The sequence below is a fragment of the Drosophila montana genome, unplaced genomic scaffold (assembly GCF_035044405.1).
Source record: "Drosophila montana isolate Dmon_TW-CO22-7 unplaced genomic scaffold, ASM3504440v1 contig_3257_1, whole genome shotgun sequence".
Classification (NCBI taxonomy): Eukaryota; Metazoa; Arthropoda; class Insecta; order Diptera; family Drosophilidae; genus Drosophila; species Drosophila montana.
In genome coordinates this window covers 641,296-664,969 of record NW_026998140.1, presented here as the reverse complement: position 1 = coordinate 664,969, position 23,674 = coordinate 641,296, and the positions used below count along the sequence as shown (strand labels likewise).

Below are 23,674 nucleotides of genomic sequence, written 5' to 3'. Positions count from 1 at the left end.
GAGTATGAGTATGAGTATGAGTATGAGTATGAGTATGAGTATGAGTATGAGTATGAGTATGAGTATGAGTATGAGTATGAGTATGAGTATGAGTATGAGTATGAGTATGAGTATGAGTATGAGTATGAGGATACGATTGTATACAATGCATTTAAAGATTAATACCCTATGAATTCCTAGGCTAAATTGATATCAAATAGCCGAATACCCCGTTTCAAATCGCTCCATGAAATAGTCATAAAGAGGCCCATGTTAAATGCCCGCTGTTAAATTTCATCTGAAACAATCGAAAGCCGTTTTGGCCATTCTCTGCGTTTTAACAATTATCAAATCCGTTGCACATCTTTTTTTCCCCATATGATTTACTTTATGACATGCCTTTTGCCATTTGCGAAGCTCTCCGATTTTTGCGTTCATTTCCGCTTCGGTTTTATTCTTGCTTTCATTTCTATACTCTGTACACGAAGTGAGAGAGAGAGAGAGTATATTGGTTTGCAAGTGTTAAAAGTGTATTGGATACGTCTGACTTGAGTTCGGGCAAACCTCATATATATCTATATCTTTCAAAAAGGGTTTTAGAGGGCTTTAGAAAGAATAACATGTGTTTTTTCTAAACTTAAGAAAATTGCCAACAAATGAAAATTTCCAGAAATTTTCGAAAAATTTTCGAAAAATTTCTACTAATTTTTTGAGGAAACAAAATGTATAACATTGATATTATTTAATGTGAATTTTATTTAACTCTAAATGAAGTCTTCTTTTTAGACCACGTTTACATACTTTATCGACATTTTCAAAGGCACAATGGGAATATCTCTGCCTTGATTCCATCCCAAATCGAAGCATATTAAAGCAGAGCATTGGACAGTCGGTGCCACTCGACTGCTGCGTTCTAGTCTGTTTTTAATGGCGCACTCCGTTGATCTGTTTTTATGGCATGGCGCCTACTAGGCCCACTTTTCAGATTCTGTCTGCACTCGGCGCTCTTTGGGGATTGTTATTCGACTGTTTTCTGCTTCTTCTTGTCTTCTTGTCTTCTCGTTTTTTTTTTGTTTTCGTTACGAGGTGCTAAATCAAGTTAACGTTTAAGTGGCCGTTTAGTGCCTATGTTGAGCCAGCTGCCCCGCCCACTTTGAGCCGCCCGCGACCTCCTTATTATGATTCAGCCTTTTGTCATAAAGAGTTTTCCTGCATTGCCTTTTGCTGCTTTTTATTGACTGTAAACTTTATATTTTTTAATATTTTCTTTATGCGCGTCGATGTCTGTTCTTGTTCTTGTTCTTGTTGTTGCTGCTACTTTGCAGCTTGTAATTGTTTTTTAAACAAAGTTTATAACTTTTATGCTGTTCTTTATTCTTATGGGTATACACACAGGTTTTACTTTTTTACTGTACTGCTTCGTTTGTCGTTTTTTTTTTTTTTTCCTGAGTTTTAATTTGCTTGTCTGCCTTTTAATGGCAGTTGTTATGCAATTTTGCCAAAAGGAAAAACTTCAATTGCATTTTTCCTGCTTTGTTGCAGCGGCGCAGAAAGTGAGTAATTAAAAATATGGAAATTCTGACAAGATTTTTCAGTGCAAAAGGCTCTGAGATGTTTTTTAAGGTCCCTAAAAAGAGTTTTATAGTTCCAGCGAAAGGTATTCATTATTACAATTTCCCTTGCATTCCGACAAGTTTTGCGGAAGTGTTTAAATGAATGAACAAGTGTGAGAAAATTTTTAAGTAATTGTTATTCAACTTAAATATCATGAAATATGCATGACAGATCTTAATTAGTAGACCTTTGTATTTATGCTAAGCCTCAGCACAATTTCACCTGCATTTCGACCGATTTTTGCGGATGTGAATAAACAATCTGTATATAATCTTGCGCATGGAAATAAATAAATGATAAACAGTAGAAAATATGAAATTCTCGGTAATTTCTTAAAATTAGGTCATACATACATAATCTACCCTAGTTTTCTATCTTAGGATTAGCCTACTACAATTCCACATATATTTCGACTATTTTTTGCGGATGTGAATAAACGTGAATAAGGAAAGACAAATAGTATTTAAAATTTAGAGTGCTACTTAAATGCCTTAAGCACCATCAACTAGTTGTGCCAAATGTCATTTATTGTTCTTGCTTTTTCATATAAATTCCTATTGCAATTCCATCTATATTTCGTCGAGTTGTAGTGAATGTGAATAAATTGAACGTAAACAATAAAAAATATTTTAAATCCGTTTAAATATCTAAAACACATTCAACAAGATATAACAAACAAAATCTACTGCAGTTTTTTAACGCAGGATAAACCGAATGCAATTCCACTTATATTTCGACGAGTTTGTGCGAAATGAAATAAAGTACATGCTCGTTGGTAAATATTGAAATGATACTTTTTTCTTTTTGAAACAACATCAACTAGTTATGTCAAAGGTTATTTTATATTGGGTTTTATTCATATGAATTTCAATTCCAATTCCACTTTTATTTCGACAGGTTTTTGACGAAAATGTCGCAAAATAGTGTGAATGTGCTAAAATACCAATTATATTCCCCTGAAATGTCGTTTGTCCACGTCAGACCCCAAAACCTAGTCGAAAGTCTTTGATGGGAGCTACACGCAATTTCAATTTCTGTTTCAATTCTGTGAAAGTGCATTTCAATTGTATTGATGTAATCAACAAACATTAGACAACCCCCACAAACACCCAACACACACGCACACTCACAAGCGCTGGGAAAAATCGTGCCATCGTGTTGCATTATTGATGCTCGCCTTGTTTTGAGTTGAATGAACATATTTTGCCTTGACATACATTGCATTGTTTAGCAAACAAGAGTGTCAAGACCTACGAATCCCCCCTTTTCGCTGCTTTCACACTTCCCTGCATGCATGTTGCAGCAATAGAAATGTGGCACTCCCCCCCCCCCCACACACACACACCCTGCCGTCACCGCCCACTGACTGAGTTTTTGTTCAAATAACACGAGCTTGTACAAGAAAACCAACAGTGGCATCAACAGCAGCAGCAGCAGCAACTGCAACTTGCAACAACAGCAACAACAACAACAGCACTATAGTAATGACATTTTGACTGGCAGATTCAACAGAAACAGCAGCTCAAAAAGACAGTGTTGGACAGCGGCTTAAAAGCGACGCACACACACACAGAGCGAGTGCGAACAACACAGCAAAAAAAAAAATGAAATTTTGCTGCTCAAAATAAACCATGAACGTGGCTAGCTTAAGGCACGACTTTGATATACCTGCACCTAAAGCGAGCAGAGGAAAACAGAGTCGAAATATTATGCAGCACTTGAAATAAGTGTGGATAGTACATAAACAATTTTATATGGCCCTTTTTAGAGATGGGTCAATTTTATTACAGTAAAAATATAGAGCATAGAAATTTCAAAAATCTCTATAAATACATTTGCTGTAAATAAAAAGAATGCTATTATTTCAGCTTGCGGTTGGATTCAATGTCTGGCATTCAGTTTGAACTAGTTTATTCACGAGCCTAGGTTCTGGCTCTAATCTAGCCTAGTTTTTTTGTAAAAATTCGTCTTAACCTAGCTTTTAATAGTGCTGGCAAATCTAACAAATATTTTTATTGGTTCAACTCGCGGTTCGAACTCATGAGCCGCTTTAGGGACCTGGTTTCCATAGCCATAAACTCGGCCAATTTCCCTTTTAAAAAACCAGAGTATATAAAAAAAATGGTTCAAATCATGATGGTTCGATTCCCTTCTTTATTCGTGTGCCTTATCTTAGCTAAAATGTTTGCGTTTGGACGATTAAAAGGCGCGCTGACACAATTTCTCGAACCAGAATATATACAAGAAATGGTTCAGCTCAGATTTAGATGCAGCTCTTCTTTATGCGGCAGAATTTACAATTTGAGTTTGTAGCTTGTTAAGAAAAAAGGCATTTGTGGCTTGAACCGTTTTGGCTTTAGCCTTCGCATCATGCATGCAATGAGGCAAGTCGTGTATACCCCATTTATGCTAAACTGTACGGGTATGGGCGCTTACAAGGCGCGCTGACGACGATGTTCAAAAACTTGTTGTGCGCTTGTTTGTTTAGGCTCTTGTTGTTCTCAGGTTGTTTGCTATATTATAGATGTTGTTGTTGTTGTTGTATTTGTTGTTGTTGTTGTTGTTGTTGTTGTTGCCTTTGTTGTTGTTGTTGCTGCAGTTGTCGACATTGAAGTCTGTTCACAAATACTTAACATGGCCGCTCGCTATTTACACATACTTGTTGCAAATTGTTTTTATTGCAATTAGGCCAAAGAGTTCTGAGACAGAGAGAGCGAGAGAGAGAGAGAGAGGGAGGGAGGGATACAGGACATTACAGAGATAGTCGGTTGGTTTTGCTGGCTAATAAACCAAAATATACGTTGGCTCAAGTTTCGCTTGCCTCGCAGCAATTTTATTGAGTTTGCAATTGAAGATAAGAATAAACATGCTTTGGTTATTGATAGAGCGGAAAGTTCATCCTTGGCCAGGTATTGGCTGGGAAAAGGGAAAACTTCAACTCCATTCGACACTCTGACAGCTGGGGCAGACAAAGTTTCCATTGTCCATACAACTAAATGAGATTTTCAAGTTTTCCGCCAGCTGCGTAAATTAGAAAATTCTGTTTAACTCGCAATAGATAATTGCGCACACGCCCGAAATGTTGTTTAGCTAATTCGTAGAAATTTTAGATATATCCGGTTAAATTTATTTCAAATTTTTCTGTGAGCTGGAGAAGTTGCTGGTTCTAATCGTATGCTATTGTGTTGTAATAATATTGATGATAAATATTTAGAATAAAAAAAAATAATAATAATAATAATAGTAATAATGATAATAACAATCAAATTTACATTAATAATAATAACGATAATAGCAATAAAATAAATATTAATAATAATAACGATAATAGTATTAAAATATTAATATTCATATTAATAATAATAATAATAATAGCTATAATAATAATAATTACAATAATAATAAAAATGATAATTAAATGAAAATGATAATGAAAATTATATTAATAATAACACAATTCATTATGATAATAATAAAACTGTTATACAAATTATGATAACAAAAGCCAGACGGACCAGATGAACTTTTCTGATAATACCCATAATACATATATACATACATATACCCTATTAGGTCCCAAATGCCGCCCTTTGCCTGTTGCACAACTTCGTAATACCCTGTATTAGCTGACATTTTTGTTCTCCTCCAATTGCTTATATTTAAGTAATTAAATGTATTAATTAACCCAATTTTGATAGTTTTCTATAATGCATTGCCGCACAACTCAAGACTAAGAGTCATGTTCAGTTTTTAATTTATTTGGCATATAGAAATAAATGTCTGAGCAAATAAATTGTGCATTTTAAACTGTGCCTTGACAATTCCCAAATTGCAATTGAAAGTGTGAAGCAATTTTCTGGTCTTCTAAGCACTTTATAATAATATTTTTAAAGCTCCATTAGCTGCACACAAGATGTCAAGACAAAGAGAAGAACTTTGTACGTTTTTGTGCTCTTTTTATATGGTGAAAGAAGGGTATATTGAATTTGTGATACAACTGGATACGGCAATAAAAAATGATCTGGCGAGATTTAAGTTTTTGTACGAAAAACCATTTTATTTTTCAAGATATCTGGAATATACTTGTTTTTCTCTATATGTAAGAAATTTTCAAAATGTTACCAAAATCTTATCTTATCTTATATAGAAAGAACCGATCAAAATTATGTTTTCTATTTTATTTTTTCTTCTAACTTCCAGTTTTTCTATCTCTAAAGATATCTTGATCTTCACCTCATTCAACAGTCAAAATCATATATTTTAAAGGGTATTTAAGCTTCGGCATTGCTAGTTTTTTTTGTCTTGCTCCTAATTGTTGCAAAAGATTTAAGCTAAAAACCGAATGAGCCTTAAATATTGTATTTTTGGCATTATAAATTTGCAGCTTTGCAGCAAGAAGTTCGACTCGAAACAAAGGAAATGCCTGTCTGTGGGCCAAGGAGCTGAGGCCGGGCTCTGGGCCAGGCCAGGACTCTGTCTGGGACTGTGGACTGACTGACAGCTGCACTCATTGAGGCAATTTGCTTAAGTTACAAATTGAAATATTTGCATTTTATCTTAGAAATGCAAATGCAGCAACCCGTTACACACACCCCCCCGCCGCACCCCTAACCGGGGCAAAGTATCTGTGCAAACAATGCCAAACAAATTGGCTATTCAAATCCGCAGACAACTTACCCCCCTCCCCCCTCCCCCCCACTCCTTTACTGCCTTCAGCCAAGTTAAGGATCGGGTTCAGGATCGAGCTTGGGTCTGTGGTTCGCAATTTATGCGTTTGCCCCAACGTTGAATGCATTTTGCAATTTTCATGGGCTGCCTTCATTTTGCTACCATTTACTTCTTTTTTTTCTGCTCTCTCCCTCTCTCTCTTTTTTGCGCCCAGCTGGCAGGGCTGGCGGCAACAAAAAAGCCATTAAGATTACTTTCTATGGCCAGATTTGAGTCGCCGGCGCGTGCGAGCGAGCGAGAGCGAGAGTGAGAGTGAGAGAGTTTGAGTGGAAACGGCAGCAACTCAGAGGCCTGATGAGATTTTTGCTAGTTCTTTTTTTTTCGTCTTCCGCAAATGCAAATGCACACAGCAGGGTATGCAGCTTGTGTATAGATTGTGCAGCTGATGATACAAACGAGCGGCGCGTGGGGGGTTACAAAGGGGGGAAGTTTAAGGTAGACAATTGATGAGGTTTGAAAACCTAACGGCACAATACGCCTGTTGCACTAGCAGCCGTTGCCACGCCCACTTTATTTAAGTGCAGTGTGAGCGTAAGCTTAACCCTTATATTCTTCTTTTTTTAATGGTCTAACTTTATTTGCAATCTAACAGTTAAAAGTTCAACAACAAATTAACATTCACAGCTTTCAACAAAACAGCACTAGATTTTAATATTAAAGGGTTAAGCGAGTCAGCAGTGACGTCATGCTGCGGCGTAGACGTGCGCTCTGCATGTGACATGCATATTTATGCCTTTCAAAGAGCCGTTAGCCACGCACACACACCCACACACACATACATACATTGCCGACATTTAGCTCAAAAGAAATCTGCAGATTTTTTCAGTTGCACTCAAAAACAACAGGAAAGTGTTTGCGGCAAACGGTCCGCAAACTTCCGCTCAACTGACGCTGCCCGCGCTCACCGCATAATCAAAACGGAATTGCCGAAAATTATAAGCAGCGCTGCTGCTGCGCTGCACGCCGCACGCTGCATTAAGTTTGTGATCATTGCTTAGATGACTGCGCAGTTTGCGCTCTCTTGCGGTTTGGCTGCTGTGAGTGCAAAAGTTCTGCGGTGGCTATTTTTAATTGAGCGTAAAATTGGTGTGAACATTACAGCTATTTGATGGCTTTTGCGGTTTCTGTGTTGTTGTTGTTGTTGAGCATGGTTTTGTGCTCAACTTTAAATTGTATTGCCTTTCACTTAGTGAGAGGGGGGAGGGGAGAGAGCCGAAAGCGGCACTTAGTCCAATGCATTCTTTGAGCGCAAATTTGTTTTAATGCGTTTGGCTTGCCGTGTGCATGCGATCAAATTGGACATACATATCAGAAGTTGCTGAAAATTTGAGTGCATTTGCAACAAAACCAATTTGGATTATTGCACCGTGTTTGCCATAACGGTAATTCGGATTATTGTATTGTGCTAACAGTTAAGCTACGAAGCAATGAGCGGGCGTGCAAATATTTGGCGAAGCGCCATGCTTTCATTCTTTAGCAGCAGCGCGAGCCGAAAGCAACGTGAGTGTGAGCGAGACGGAAAAACTGCATCGGAGATTTTGGTACAGTGGGATAATTTGCATGGTTTAATATTATTATCTTTTTTGTGCCTGTTGGGTATTTTTTTTATATATACAATTTCCCACTGCAATAGGGGAGGGTATTTCAAGTGCTGCTTTTGGTCAGAAAGGAATTTTCTTTATAATTTTCTTTCCATGACCATTCTATGTTCAAGGCTTTGCTGCTGCGCAAATTAAAAATTCTAACGGCTCTGGTTTTTTACCACAAAAACAAAGGACAAAAATGTTCAATTCCAAAACCAAATTGTCTTTTATTTCAAGCTCATTAGCTTTTAATGCAATTTCATGCGGCTCAACGCGCCGCAATTCGAGCCACGCGTAAATGTGCCAAGAATAAAAAGGCACTAGAGTAGAAAGAGAGAAAGAGAGAAAGAGAGAGAGAGAGGGAGAGAGGTGCGTAGCTATTTACATGCATACGCACATCGTTTTGCATTACATTTTCATGTGTGCACTTGTTGTTGTTGTTGTTGTTGTAGCGTATGTTTTTCTGGCTGAGAGCATCGACTTTTGTCGTCATGAATTAAATTTTCTCTTTACTCCATATTGTTGTCGCTGTTGTTTTATTTTATTTTTTCAAGTAGCAGAGAAGACGTTTTAACATTTTATGCAAATTTTCTTAAATATTTATGGAAATGTAACATATTGTGAGAGACTGCGTCAAAATGGCAGCCAAGTAAATACATTTGCATGTGTGCGTGTATGTGGCTCTGCCCACAAATGTTACACGCGCACACACGCGCACACACGCACACGCATGCACACCCACACACACGCATGCCAAAGAGCACAGACATCAGCATAAATTTTAAATAAATGCTAAAGAAAGAGAATATTAAATGTTGTTGTGTTGTTGCCTTCTTCACGAAATCCGCTTTGCGTTCTCTATTCATCTCTCCCTCGCTCTGTCCCGCACTCTTGCGCTTTTTAAGTCTAAACGCACGACTCGCCAGCTGAGCTTTTTGGCTAATGTACCTTGATACACTGCACACGCAAACAACAACAACAACAACAACAAGAATAACACGAACATTTTTCAAAAGGCAAACAAAACGCAGCCCGAAAATCCCAACCTCAAATGGCGACTTGCCTTGAGGTTGAGAGGTTAAAGGCATTTCAGCAGCAGATCAGAGTTGAGTCGCTTTTCATAAGCTTTCATGTTTTAGTTGTTGGTGTTTTTGATGACGTTTGCATATTCCATTCATATGCTGCCAACACACTCACACGCCAACAATTGAGCGGGCGTAAGCGACAAGGAGAGAGAGCGAGACTGACAAACAGTTATTTGCGCTGATGTTGCACATTTTTTGTTACTTTTAACAAGCTAGGCTAAGAGAGAGGGAGAGTGTGAGGGAGCAGCCTTTACCAAGTAGCGATATGCAAATGTATTTGCCAAGTGCCAAGGCGACAGTTTTATTGAGCTTATCTGAGCTGCTGCATTGTGTGGCTAGCGTGGGAGAAAGAAAACAACAGACAATGGCGAGCGATAAAGCGAGAGCGCATTGGAGAGCAAATCACAACAGAAAGTTAAGCGCTTCTGCCCAACTAGGCACGCGTGTGTGCGTAACTGAGCTGAAACAGATGATCATGAGAGATTTGAAGAGAGCGTAAAAAAGTAAGAGGGTGAAGTGAGTGGGAAGTAGTTATATATATGTAACATGCGTGGGAGTGCGAATGCAAGGTAAGCTGCAAGCTCAGCTTTTGACTCAAAAAGTCTTAAGAGCGAGCAGGAGTCAGCCATCACATGAGTCAAAACTCATTGAAAAACTTCATTTTGGTTGGTTTTTAATGCAAAACTTGCATTTAAACGCAAGCAAAACTTTATTGCTCTTAGTTTAAGTGGCCTCAATTGAAACTTAAGACAAATACAAGTTAACTTATTGTTAAACATTCTCTACATTTTAACAACTACTTTGTTGCTACTTTTCACTTACTTTTTTCAGCACAATTTTCTCTGCTACCCCTTTCTTTTCCGTCCACTTTTGAAGTTGCAGCCAATTGCAAGTCTTCAAATACATTTAATATGTATGTATTTGAATTTTCTACGCCCGCACCAACCCCCCTTCCTGCTCTTCCAACTGCTTGCAATATACACTTTGTGCTATGTTAATATTTCTCACATCTTATAAAGTTTTCGCAATCGCTATCAAAAGTTATTCTACGCTCAACTATCAACAGACGATGCCACGCCCATTTACCTGGCACAGTCCTCCCGCCCCCCCCCTCCGCCGGCTACCCATACTTGGCATCAGTCTAATGCGCTTAATCAAATGTTTATCTTTACGCTAGCAGCTCCCTTTCGTTTACTCAGCCCCGCCCCTTTTACGTTGGCTCTTCCTCTTGAGCTTTTGGATGGTTTTTGTGATTTTTCTCATTTATTTTCGAGCGCATAGATTATGTAAATTTTACTACTTTCACTTCGACATTTTCATTATGTCGAGCCAAGAGAAGACAACGTCTTGGTCTTGGTCCCGCATCCTGCTGCCTGTGAAAAAATGCGTTCTCATTTTGGAGCAAGCAGGCAAAAAAAAAAAAAGTCAGAATTCGTATTTAAAATACTTGCACATAATTTATTTTCTCGCGAATACAAATCATTTCATTTTCGTGCAAGTCACGACGGCGCAAAAGTGTAGCATATCTTACGGCGCCATTAAAGCCAACACTCGCCCTCCCTCTCCCCCCTCCACCCACCGCTCAACCCGCCCCTCAGTCGTGCTGGCAGACAGACAGGAGCACGGAGCCTCTGATGATGGTTATATTACATTAACTGCAGCCAGCAACAAAATAGTTCCGTGTGCCAAAAGTAAAATGAAAATAAAATGTAGCCTAACAAAAAACGTAAGGGTATGTATGGAGGGGAGGCGGGAGGCGGGGCACATAGCACACAGCGCAATGAATATGTAACTAGCCGGTGCGATGAGGGGGTGCGAGAAAGTCAAGGGTGCTCGACTGTGTGATGCGCTGCATTTAATGTCTAAAGTAATTTGGACAAAAAAAGAAAACACAGAGAACCTCTCACTGCATGTGCTTGATATTCTAATAAGCATTTGGGCACGGCGCCATCTAGTGTTGGAAATTGGCAACAAGTGATGAAATGTTCAGACACGTTGTGAAGGATTGTTAATAGTTCTAGCTTAAATTCTTGATTGGTTTTTTGTAAAAATTGTAAGAAAACTAAATAAACAAACGAAATATTAAACATTTTTGCGGAGTTTGAACCAGCGACTTCACCGTGCTGGCGTGCGCAGACAGCGCCAAGCTCTTGCCGTTCTGGCTGTTTATTTATCACAGAAAAAACTCTCTTAAATATATAGAAGGTGATATCAAAGAAGTCCTGTTATAAAGAGCTGTTGGATTTGAACCAGCGACCTCACCTGTCTGGCGTGCTCATGGAGCCAAGGATTTGCCATCTATGTCGATTCCAGAAAAAAGTCTCTTGATATACAGATATACATACATAAAAGTCATGATATATAGAACTGATGGATTTGAACCAGCATCCCCACTTTTCTGGCGCGTTCACAAAGCCAAGGCTTTGCCATCTACACTCTGTGTTGAACACAGAAACAACTCTCATGATATCTCATGATCACAGTCATGATATATAGAGCGGCTGAATTTGAACCAGCGACCTCATCTTTCTGGCACGCTCAGACAGCCAAGCAATATGATAACCTGGTAATATCATCAAAGTCTTGATGTATAGAGAGAGCCTAGAAGCTAGGCAACTCTTAAGTCACCAGCTTCATCCCATAGCTAACATGCTCTTATCTTTATATGTTGTCCACGTAGTCGCTGCTAAAGCAGAAATTCAGTCAAGTGTGCCACGCCCATTACTGCGTTTATGTGGGCTTGCCGTGTGTGTGCGTGGCTTGGTGTTGTGCTAGGTAAACACACAGTTATGTTAGACTGTCGCATCGCTCATTAGTCCTGGCGCGTAAAGTGCATATATTTTTAATGCTGGCGACTCGGCGTATGCGTAATTAAATTTCATGTGCGAAAAAATGGTGCGCCACAAATGAAACCAGGTTGAGCGAGAGAGACGGAGAGAGAGAGAGAGAGAGAGGGAGAGAGAGCAGGTAAACTGTCTTTGTGATATGCGGGTGTTAGAGTCTGTGGCTCAGCGCGTGTTGGTAATTTACATTCTGTAAAGTTAAATGCTTGGAAAGAGCGTTCGCTTTCTCCTTCCACACATACCTCAGCAGCAAAGCAAAGTTATAAAATATAAGTAAGATGGCTTAAGTTGGGTTTGACTGACTGGCAGATACCCTGTGACAAGCTTCCTATTTAATTACAATTGTATTCGCAGTATTTGTGCCTCTTCTGGCTGCTGCCTGAACCCATCGAAAATTCAATTTTGATCGGTGCTTAACGTCCGATCGTTTTACATTTTGTAGAGATTAGAGATGACATTCCTTTTTGGGTTCAGACCAAAGGCTTAAAGTGGGCTCTTAAATTAAAATATTATTGATATATGTGTTCTACATCTTAATAAAAAAAAACATTGCTGATTTCTGGCATTTAAATTCTGCAATATTTTAGTCAAAGAATTGGCTGAAAATCGATATTTATTAGAGTTAAGATACTTAAAAACAATTCCGATCTGCGAGCTTCATCAATTTTAAAGTTTCCACATTTCACAGCTTCAGAAATCGAAAATCTCATATAGATAGACAGACCTACAGACGGATATATATAGCTATAAAAACTCTGCTATGCAGGCTGCTCAAGAATATATATACATAAAGGGCTGAGAGAGGCTTTCCTTAGCCAGTTAAATTCATTTGCATATACCCCCTTTTGGCGTCTCCCAGAAGTTAGAGGGTATATTTAAGAACCCTCCAGCGCTGTGACTGACAGTTTTGCGCTCAGGTCAAAGTTCAAACTATGCCCGAGCTGCCTATCAGCTCACGTTTATTTGCATAATTTTCGAGAGCTTCAAGCCAAATCTATAGCCAAAACCCAAGAGGAGCTTGTTGTAGAGCGCTTAACTGTTATCATATCAAGCGCAAAATTGTGATTGTCGTTGCCATTGAAAAGAAGTAAAAAAAAGGGGTATAATGGTCTTGTGTAAGTTTATGTAACAGGTCGAAGAAGGCTTCGCCGATAGCATAAAGTGAATATATGTCTAATCGGGACGATCTCGGAAACTATATGAGCTTGAGACTTGGCATTTGAAAGAAACATTCTCATAAACCATACGCTAAGCTACTTTGCCAAGTCTATACAATATCTTTATCAAATATATCGATAAGAATCTGTTTTCAGTATTGGTTATTTAAGCATAACTCGAGGATTATTCGATTTTTATACGCCAAACTTGTTATGTAGATTGATTTTTAGTATATACACATTACAAATAATTCACTTTTTGTATACCGACACCTATTTCCCAAAAAAATAGTAAAAAGCTTAATTGTGTAGGTATAAACTTGGGCTTTGGGATATATGCATATTTGAATGCCCTATTTATTCCCTAAAAATTTCAGAAAGTTTGAAGTATCAACAACCAAGTTACTTGGGAAAGTATTTGATATAGTCTGGTGCTAAAGGAAGAAGAAGCGCAAGAAGAGGTTGAGTTTTACAGCAAGCAGTTTCTGTGTGTGTGTGTGTGTGTGTGCCTATATGTGTGCAGCTTTTGAGGCTATCTCCAGGTAACTAGCAGGGTATCTCCAAGTCTAGCACTGCCTACTGGTGCACCCATACGTGCTTCTGCCTTTGCAAATATCAACATTCGTCTGCCTGCCTGCCTGCCTGTCAGGCTGACCTGTCCGTTCTGTCTGGCTATCTGTCTCGCTTGACAGACGCTCGACCAGGGGCTCAACACTTAATTGCTTGACCTTTTCTCTCTTTTTTTTTTCGCTGTGCCGTCTGGCCCTAACCATCTTGTGGTTTTCGCCGCTGTGTTGACCTTTGAATGCGATTCAAGGATTGCATGCGTTGACGCTGACCCGCTGCTGTTGCTGTCGGAGCTCGCCATTGACATGGATAACCACTTGGAGTCAAGTGCAAACAGGCGCAAAGCCTCAACAATGCCCCAACGACAAGTCGAAAGCCACATGGAAAACTCGCCATAAATGAACAATTCGTACAATTTGTGGAATTAAATCGGAAAAACGTTTAGCTGTTGATTTAAGAGGTGAATTCGCATCCGAACGATGGCTCGCTGAGCTACAATATAGAGAGCTCTTTCCAGATTTTTTAGTTTCAATCATAGAAATTTTAAATATAAAGTTACCGCGATTACTTTCCCTTGTAGATCTACATCTAATTCTCGTGTAACTTGTTGTTGAAATTAAAAGTAAACATTGAAAATAAAAGAAAAAAGTTTATACTCCTAAAAGAAATTCCTTCTGGAACATGATCTTTAATAACTCTTGGTCGAAATTCCTTAATAGATATTGTAATAGGATAAGATCATCATGGGTAGCCTTAGCTTTGTTTTTACAGGGTCGCTATCTAGTTAATTATAAGAAGATATCGATAAGGAAATAAATATAATATCGATAAGAATAAAGAAGCTGTCGATATGGACTGAGAAGGCAGGAAGAAGACAGCGCCAAAAGAAAGAGGAAATTTGTTAAATGCGAACTGAAAATAAAATGAATAAATTAACAATAAATACTAAAATATGAACTCATTTTTTGTTGTTGTATATCTTAGAAAGACCCGGCGAATATTAGTAAAAAACATTATATAGGATTCTCAATTCGCTGATCAAAATTATAAAATAAAAATATTATTAAAAGAAAAATATATATATTTATATATACATATATCTCGGCTACATGATTCACTTTTTAAATTTAATTTTTTTCTTCATTCATATATACTGTTTCAATAATTTTATATTCACTAAAAAGTTTATAAACGAATTAGATTAAAGATTGTTACAATTATTACTCTTATAATAAGAAATTGCTGCTGACTTTGAACCAGCGACCCATATCTTCTTTTTATCTACAGATTGACAGCCCCATTAGTTCTCCGGAACCAACTAGTTCAATTGAATCAATTCGGAACTCGTCAAATCATTTGCCAAAACAATGAAAATCAGTTGACCTGGGATCAGGGCCTGTGGTTTCGGGCAGAAGGCGGCAACTGACAACTGTCGGCAACAGGCTCAATCAGCATTTTGTCATGCATTGTGTGTTAACATTCATTTGTTGCACCTGTGCAACCTGTATTTGCACCTGTCTCCAGTCTCCAGTCTCCGGTCGCCAGTTGCCAGTTGCCAGTTGCCAGCTACGCAGAGCTCTCTTTTGTTTTTGCTGCTCAACTTTGGCCATTTGCATATTTATTCTTAACCGAAAATCTAATAAAAACATTGCAGCAGAGCAAATGCATAAATCAGCTGCACCCTCCCCCCCCCCCCCCCCCCTCCCCGCTCCGACCCTGGTGCGGGTCAGGCGTGGGCTTGAGGTTAGGGTGCGGCGCAGGGGCTTGTGGGACATCAAATGCTAAAACCGAGTGCTATGCAAAATCCCACAAGTGCATACATTTTAAGCATTCACCTAGGGTTATGATGGCCACACACACACACACAAAATAAATTTACACACACACACACACACAAATACACACACTGTGCAACAGCAGAGACCAACAAAGCAAGTTTAATGTGCAGTTGCAGCTGCTATGAAAACAACCTCAAGACGCAACATGTGTGCTTAGATGTGTGTGTGTGTGTGTGTGTATGTGTTGTGTCTGTGTGTGTATGCGTTGCATATGTGCTTGTGTATGTTGCGTACCTGTGTGTGTGCGTACCTGCAGTGATTTTTGGACATGTGGCGCATACCTCAACGCAAACTTATGGCCACATTTCTTGCCCGTTTTTATGCAGAGTTTTTAGCTTTTTTTTTTTTGCTTAGCCCCGCCACTTCGGAGCTTTCTAGCGGCATAAAAAAAAGAACCCAAAAAGAGAAAAGAAAAAAAAACTGCTGCTAAACTTTTGCTTGAGCAAATAAAAATGTGCTGCGGCAGCTGCAAGACGTTTTAATACACTTGCAGCGGGTATTCTAATTTTGGCAGGGTATATGCCAAAGGGCAGACAACTCGACATCCCTGAGATGTAGCTAGAGTCAAGTTAATATAGATATGGTTTCTTATGTCTGCGTTTTTGTAAGTAAACCATTTACTATCGCAATCTGGACTGTAACTAGAGTAGAGAAAATAAAGCCAGGGTTCCTTCCATCTGCGTATTTCTATGTAAGCTTCTCACCTCAACATAGATCTCTTTATATCATTCATCATATAGCTGCCATTTGAGATATCTTTTGAAAAGAATGTTTGCCTGCAGTCATTGTTTTTATATCTAGATTTCTTGATCTAACTCACAGTTTTAATTTTGTCCAGCTATATGGCACGCACAAAAGCAGACAACTCCCAACCTGATCTGTACTAGTTAGAGTCGCTTTAATATAGCCATATTTCATTACGTCTGCCTTATCTATGGAAACTCGTCGCTTTAAGCGACTTTTAGCTTTTAACTTGAAACTTAATATAGGTTAACTAGATCGAAGCACTATATCAAATATATACCCTAGGGAATAGCTTTTGGAAAGGCCGCAATTAATTTTTCCAACCAGACTTCTTGATCAGACTAACAAGCTCTTAACTGCTTCCAGTCTCCTTAAGCGATTCAATAAGTGAATTTAAAGCAATCGAAAACAGTTAAGAACTTGTTAGATCAAGAAATATATAATTTATGTATTGTCAGTTACTTTTAAAAGATCCTTATCCATTTACAGGATCGTTTAAAGAGTCCAGAAGCAGTTAAGAGTTGAGTCAAATTTGAATGCGCTCCAAATGTGAGATTAATCTTATCAATACTAAGCCAAAGGATATAGATCGAGAAGAAGAATCGCTCGAAAATTTAATTTTTAAATAGAATATATTTCTATTCACAAGATTTCTTCAGCAAACTCAGAAATCATTTGTCAAGGAATTAAGCTTTTTGTTAATTTTAAGAAAATATGATATTCATACAATAAAATTTAATATAATAATGTTCCATTTAAACCGTTCAAAAATGTATCTTTTATTGAATAAAACTAAGAGAAACTTTTTCGTGGTATACATATAATATCTTCAAAATCCCATCCAAACTCAATTACATCGGGCTTCGCTTGCAAATTGAGTCTTTGTAGGAGTTCTTTTCTTCTATCTGCCAGAGTGTTTAATCTTCGGCAAAAAAGTCGCATTATTTTTTGTTTGTTTGGGGCTTGGCCTGCCCTGCCCTGCCCTGGCATCGTCTCTCAACCATTAGCCTGTTCCGCATGTCAACTGGAGCGGCAATAAGTGCCATGCATATTGCCGCAACCAGGTGACGCCACAAGCGGTGGCAGTTGCAGTTACCTGGCTGACAGCATAAACTGCAACTTGGCTGCTTGCTTGGCTTATTGGCAATGCCAGCCAAGAGCCCCAACGATAGGTGCAAGCCAGCCGAACACACACAAGACAAAAAAAAAATACAACTATGCCAAGGTTTAAATCTCAGCGCTGAAAGTTTACTTAATCTTGAAGAAAGTTTTCTTTATAGCTCAGTTGGAAAATTGCGGAATTTATCAGCTATAAAATGGACAATTATTTTAAGTGGATGCTACAAAAAAATTGAAAGCAGAGCGCTATTAAAAATTTATATGCTTACGCTTGAATATCAATATAGACCGAAAAGCATAATAGTACAAAAATATTGGCTTCACTTTACCTTTATAAAATGTTCAGATCTTGAATATGACAAGCCGCGAGATTCTAGCTCTAGGAATTAGTTCAAGTATTATAAGTTTGTCTTAAATATTTTAACTTGGGCTAAAAACAACCGTATCTTTTTATCGATATTTGCCGAGATTTATCGATAATTATCGATATTTATAAGAAGAGTTATCGAAAAAATATGATAAACTCGCATCTGCATGTGATATACGAGAATATATATGCCAAATTTATAATCTTTAGTCTTCAAAATCGAAATCTTCATATAAACAGATAGATCTAGATCGACTCTGCTCGTCGTTCAGATTAAGAATATATATACTATAATAAAGTATACTATACTATTCTATACAAAACTATACTATACTATACTATTCTATACCATACTATACTATACTATACCCTCCTCCCTTCTTCTTCTACACCATTTCCATCCATTTTCCACGGATTCATATTATAAAACTTCACTTAAAGTTTGAAAATTTCCTACACCTATTTACATGCAGATTTTGTACATGTACCCAAAAAAAAAAGAAGAAAATTGCAATGCTTGAACAGAAAACAATTTATGCAATTTGCTCAAAATTGTACACTCTGTGTGCAATATGCAGAAAAGGGTCCTGCTGCTGCCCCGCGGCACAAGCCCCCCTTTTCGTTCATCAACAATACACGAGCAATTCACACTAGTTTCCCACCCATTTTCCGCACCCTATTCTCTGGTGTTTTTTTTCGTTTCCTTCCGCAAAACCCTTGAAGCAATTTACGCGCTGGTAACGATTGCATTGCAATTGCTTGACCCACATGTCATAAACAATAAAATATATTAAAACATATACGCGGCATATGGGGAAAGCAGCCATTTAAAGCAGGACAACAACCGGGCCGAACAATGGCCAATGCAGCCAATGCAGCCGATGCAGCCAATGCTCCACGGGGGCCGAGCAATTCGCTGAAAATTTAAACAAATTTTTCCACATTTCCTGTTGCCCCTTTTGTTGTTGTTGTTGCTGTCTTTTCTGTTGTGCTGTGTTGCGCCTCGCTCGCGTTGCACTTGCAGCTTGACACAGTTTTTAACCACACCCATTTATTTGCAATGTCAACGAGGCTGCACAAACTAACGAAAAAAACTTGTGTGAGAACATTTTAGTCGGCAGTGCTTAACTAGCTGACACGCTGTAACGCGGATCAAAATCAGCGTAAGCCCCTTATCGGGCAAAAACTTTATGCTTTACACCCATTTTCCACCCATCAATGTGGATTAAAGGAATTTGCTTTAGCTCGCAGCTATTCACTATTATGGCAGAGCTTTAAAAATATGCTTTGAGTTAGTTGAAAAATGAAATGAATCGGGAGAAATGTAAAAATATTCTAGCGCAATAAATTTTTTATAAATAATTGAAAAATTTTTATTAAACAAAAGCGGATTATGCAGAAAGGCTTATGCATTTTTCTACTTTTTCAATTTGAATTATAATTTTAAAAGGAACGTATAAAAATGTTTAGAATATGTTAATGGAGGTTTTAGTTGGTAATATTTGTTTTCCAATTGGAGACCAATTGGATATACAAAGCAACACATTACGATTAAACTCATTTTCCACTTTTGCAAGTGAAAAACTTTCCTAGCACTTACAGTCAGATTTTTCACCTTTGCATGTAAAACTTTTGAAAACCCGGAAAGATTCTGCAGATAATTTTTCTAGTTTTTGCAGTCATACTTAGGATTCCACTCATTTTCCACTTTTGCAAGTGAAAAATTTGAAAAACCCCGGAAACATCTGCAGACAACTTTTCTAGCATTTACAGTCAGTCTTTAGTATTCCACTCATTTTCCACCTATATTTATTTAGGTGTCATCGAATTTTTCAATCGTTTGTAGCCGTTTTGCATATAATGAAAACTACAGGGTATAGAAAATGTTCATTTGCACTTTGTTAGAGCCTACTGCTAATGGCCAGCACATGCTGTAGGCCATGAAATTTGCATGTTATTTTGAATAGTGACAAGGAGAAGAAGAAGAAGAAGAAGAAGCAGCAGTAGATAGCAGAGTAGGCCATGTATTTATGATGTGACCAAATCCGGAGCTGCTTGTGGCGCGACCTTGTGGCAAGGACCTTGAACCCGAGCCGCAACTAATTCAACAGAGGGCACGCCCCTTTGCTGTCGTTGCGATATTTCTGTGCCCATTTCTGTGCGGCTAATTAGCAATGGGCATGGGCGTGGTCACTGGGGATTCTAAAATTAATTTCAAGCGAGCCAATTTAAGCCGAACTTGAGCTATTTTTCCTCATGTGATTTTATTGGGTTTTAATTTCCGCTCTTTTGCCGCCTTCGAGTTGCGTATCAATTCATGTGGAGCAACCGCAAAAGCGTGTGTGAAAATTGAAATGTCAACTCTGGCAAGCCGACTTCCCATACCCTGCCTCGTTCTCTCTCTATCTATCTCTCTCTCTCTTTCTCGCTTGGCAGCAATCCCTGGCTGCAGTCAGTGCAAGCCATGTCGTGGTTCGCTTTTGCTGCCTGTCTCTGGCGTTGACAGTCATTGACAGCGACGAGGACGAGGACGGGGACCATGTTGAGCGGCTCCTGCCGGGGGGAATTGTGCTATGTAGAGAGTGAAGGGGACGGGGGGGGTGGGGTGGGGGAGGTTTGCTACTCGCATTGCATGCAGGCAATGTTGCATGCCGGGCTGCACTTAATGCTGACTCAACGCTACACAAGTTCTTATTTGCCAGACGACTTGGCTTTAGCTCGGCCTTAGCCCCGAGCCCTCCCAGACCCTTAGCCCCGCCGATCCCCTCCCCCCCCCCCCTGACTTGGCCATGTTTCGATACTCTCGCTTGGCATGACAACGTGCGGTACTTAATTTGTGCCCTACCTCGGACATAGCCGACACACCAACACTGTTTGTGCTGGCCTGCGGCAATTTAGGGAAATTAGAAAATTAGTTTTCCGAAACTTTGTCGGCTATTTTCAAACAATTTTTGATATTGAACAGCCTGTAAACATTTTGTGCGGCAACAAAGTTTTATCCACTTGAATTGAGAGCTTTTAACAGGTTCGAAGGACTTTAGTATAAGTCAATATTGTTTATGTAATGTTTGTTAGTCAATTAGGTAATTGTGTTCTAGACAGATAGCAGCAATAGATAATAGGATATAGATAGTAGATAATTGATAATATATTATGTATATTATAATATATTTAAGAACAGGTTTGACCGAAGCAAACTAATTCCTCGTTTCGTTAAGGCATCTATAATATTGAATATTATTTTACTTCTTTTTTGATGGTTCAAATCTTCATGAATTTTTTTCTTTCATTTATTGCTTTAGCTTCAAAAGCAATCTATGACTAAACGAACAAATAAATGCATTTTTTTCTGTGAACAATAACAAACTCAAGAAATAAATAAAACAATCGAAAGTTTTTGCATGATTTGAAACGGCGACTTGCTGCTTGCTAGTTCAACGCTCAGACATCAAGGCCACGCTGGCTTTTTATGCAAACTGTAATCGTTTTCCATCCTTTCCTTAGTTCTTAATCTTCTTTCTTTCTTAACCCAAAACAAAGCTCTAGTCAAAATATTAACTTTTACCATTTGGACTGCGGGACAAACTCTTATTATATATTCACATACAACTTAAGCGTATTCACAATTCGTTTCGATCTCACTTTTGTCTAAGTACTCCTTTTTTCTTTTAAGCCAGCTACTTGCGCTGTCTTTTATCTGCCCGACGTCGCGCCCCGCACCCCGCGCCCTGCTTCGCCCCTTCCCCCGTGCCGCACTTCACTTAGTTGTTGGCCGCAAAAATCTTTAGCTGCTTTTTAGCACAAATCCTTTTTTGTAGTTTAAAACGCTTTCGACAGGATTTAGTTGCATGACTTTTAGCTTTTAACATTTTGCTAGCCAACATTTCAAGTGATGGTGGTCAGTTTTGCACCCTCCCCTCCCCCCCTGCCCCGCCGCCCCCTTCGACTCGCCCGCGCCGCCGTCGACCCAGTGAACTGCTGACTGGCCCAAAGCTGTGCGCTGTGATCCCGTTTCTGTTTCTGCTCCAGACACGTAGCTGCATGGCCAAACGTGCGCGGCATTCTCAAATACAACTACATGGCCGCATTTTGTAGTTGCCACCCACTTACTTAGCAGACCCCCCCCCCCCCCCCCTTGACCAGCCACTAACTGCCTTAGCCCTTCACTTGGCATAAATTGTGTTTTAGTTTTATTTTCATTGCGATCGCATCTTTATTTGACGGTTACAATTTGTAGCGCTCCATTTGGGAACGAGTTAAGATCGGAGCAGAACTCTGCTGCTGCTTGGAAAATAGCTATTATATAGCTAGCCTAATTGTTAACCCGTCGACGAAAAGTAACCCATTTAGAGCCTGGAAACTGCCGCGCTTTGTTTGCGGTAAAACTTTTTATATACCCCGAAGCCATTAAAAGTGATTGCAAGGGGTAGATTAGTTTTGTTAGAGCAGGCAAATGGAAGCATCTCCGACTCTTGTTCTGGTTGAAGAGCAGAGTTGATCTAGTCTAGCCCGTCTATTTGGCTAAATAAAGGAAGATCTGGGAAACTTAAGAAGCTTCAGGCTTGTCGTATATAATAAATATATATATATGGATACATATTCTGCTGTACCTTCTGTGAAATCTCTTCCTTATTTTAAATATAATACCGATAAATATCGGTTTTAGGACCTGGACTTTTATGCATAGCTCGCGGATTGTAAGAGCCACAAAAGCTACAGGCTTGAAGCATAAAATTTATTTGTTCTCCTATACTTAATGTACGGCAAAGCTTAATTTGTATTCGATTTCTCTATTAATTTCATTATATATCGATAAATATCGATTACTTAAGGATAACTCGCAGAATGTAAAAGCTTCAATCCTGAAGCTTAGAATATATATATTTTCCTATACCTTAGCAGAACAAGTCCTTATATTTGTCCGATATCTCTTCTTAATTTCATAATATGGATGAATATCGATTTTAAAATAGCTCGAAGATTATGATAGCTAGATATACAAAATATGGTATGTAGGTTCTTGTTGAGTATACATAGATTTCGAATATTTAACTTTTTTGATACCTTCCCCTAATCTCATTTAAAAAGCTAAAGCCATGGCCAAGAAGCTTATCAACTACTATCTGTGTGTGTGTGTGTGTGTTTGTGCTTGTGTGTGTGTGTGTATATAAGAAGGAAGCTAAAATGTTTGGATTGAGGCTAGTTCCTAGTCGAGCACTCCCGACTAGAGCAGCTCGCAGTTGTTTTTTTTTTTGTGATTTTTGTTCCCAGCTCTGTTAATTCGGTCAATATTTGCGGACGCACGAAATAAAAATGGAAAACTCAGCGGAAAAGTTTTCGCAGCGCTGTCGCCACGGCGACCAAGTTAAAGAAAAATAATGTAAAAAAAAATCTATTTAACCCCTTAATGGCGCTTGGGGTAAAGTTTTGTGTGTTATTTTTCTACAATGTGGTCTGTGGTTTGTTTTTTGGAGAACGTGGGCTAGCGTCAAACTTTTCAGCTGTTTGTAAAGGCCGTCGACTAGGGCAATATATATATACATATATACAAGCTTTTTATATATATTTTATAAATATATTTTGTATTTTTACATGCAACAGTTGTGACAGCTGCAAAGTGAAAACCGCTTTGGGCCAAATATGTGTATGCATATTTGATTATTATTATTATTTTCGTGTATTAATATTTATTTTTAATTCTGCGTTAATTACACGTCGAGTTGTTTGCACAATTTACCTGCTGTTTAGTTTGCCTGCCACGCTCCAGTTCTTCAGCTCCGAGAGTTTAGTTCTGCAAAAATAAAGCAAACGAAAATATTTCTGCTTTATTCTCATTTCTGTTGCTTGCATATTTATATCTGTGCCCACTTGTTGTTGTTATTGTTTAGATTCGGCTCGCAAGTGCCTAACGTTAATTAGCCCGAGCTGAGCTTAAGCGTTTCTGCAGTTTAATTAGGCTGCTCGAGAAGAACTCAAACAGGGGCTGGATTAACATAAAGCGAGCGTAAAAATAAGCATTAAATTCACTTTAATTGTTGGACTAATAAACT

The 23,674-nt window shown here is 38.6% G+C and overlaps 1 long non-coding RNA gene across 1 annotated transcript in view; it reads right to left on the bottom strand.

Annotated features, from left to right (window-relative positions):
* The window catches only part of LOC135433980 (uncharacterized), a 68,869-nt gene extending 45,411 nt beyond the window's left edge, over positions 1 to 23,458 (bottom strand). Inside the window, exon 1 of the long non-coding RNA XR_010437166.1 lies at positions 23,362 to 23,458. This is a non-coding gene — a long non-coding RNA (uncharacterized LOC135433980). The remainder of the gene's footprint in view (positions 1 to 23,361) is intronic.
* Positions 23,459 to 23,674: the final 216 nt, after the last annotated feature.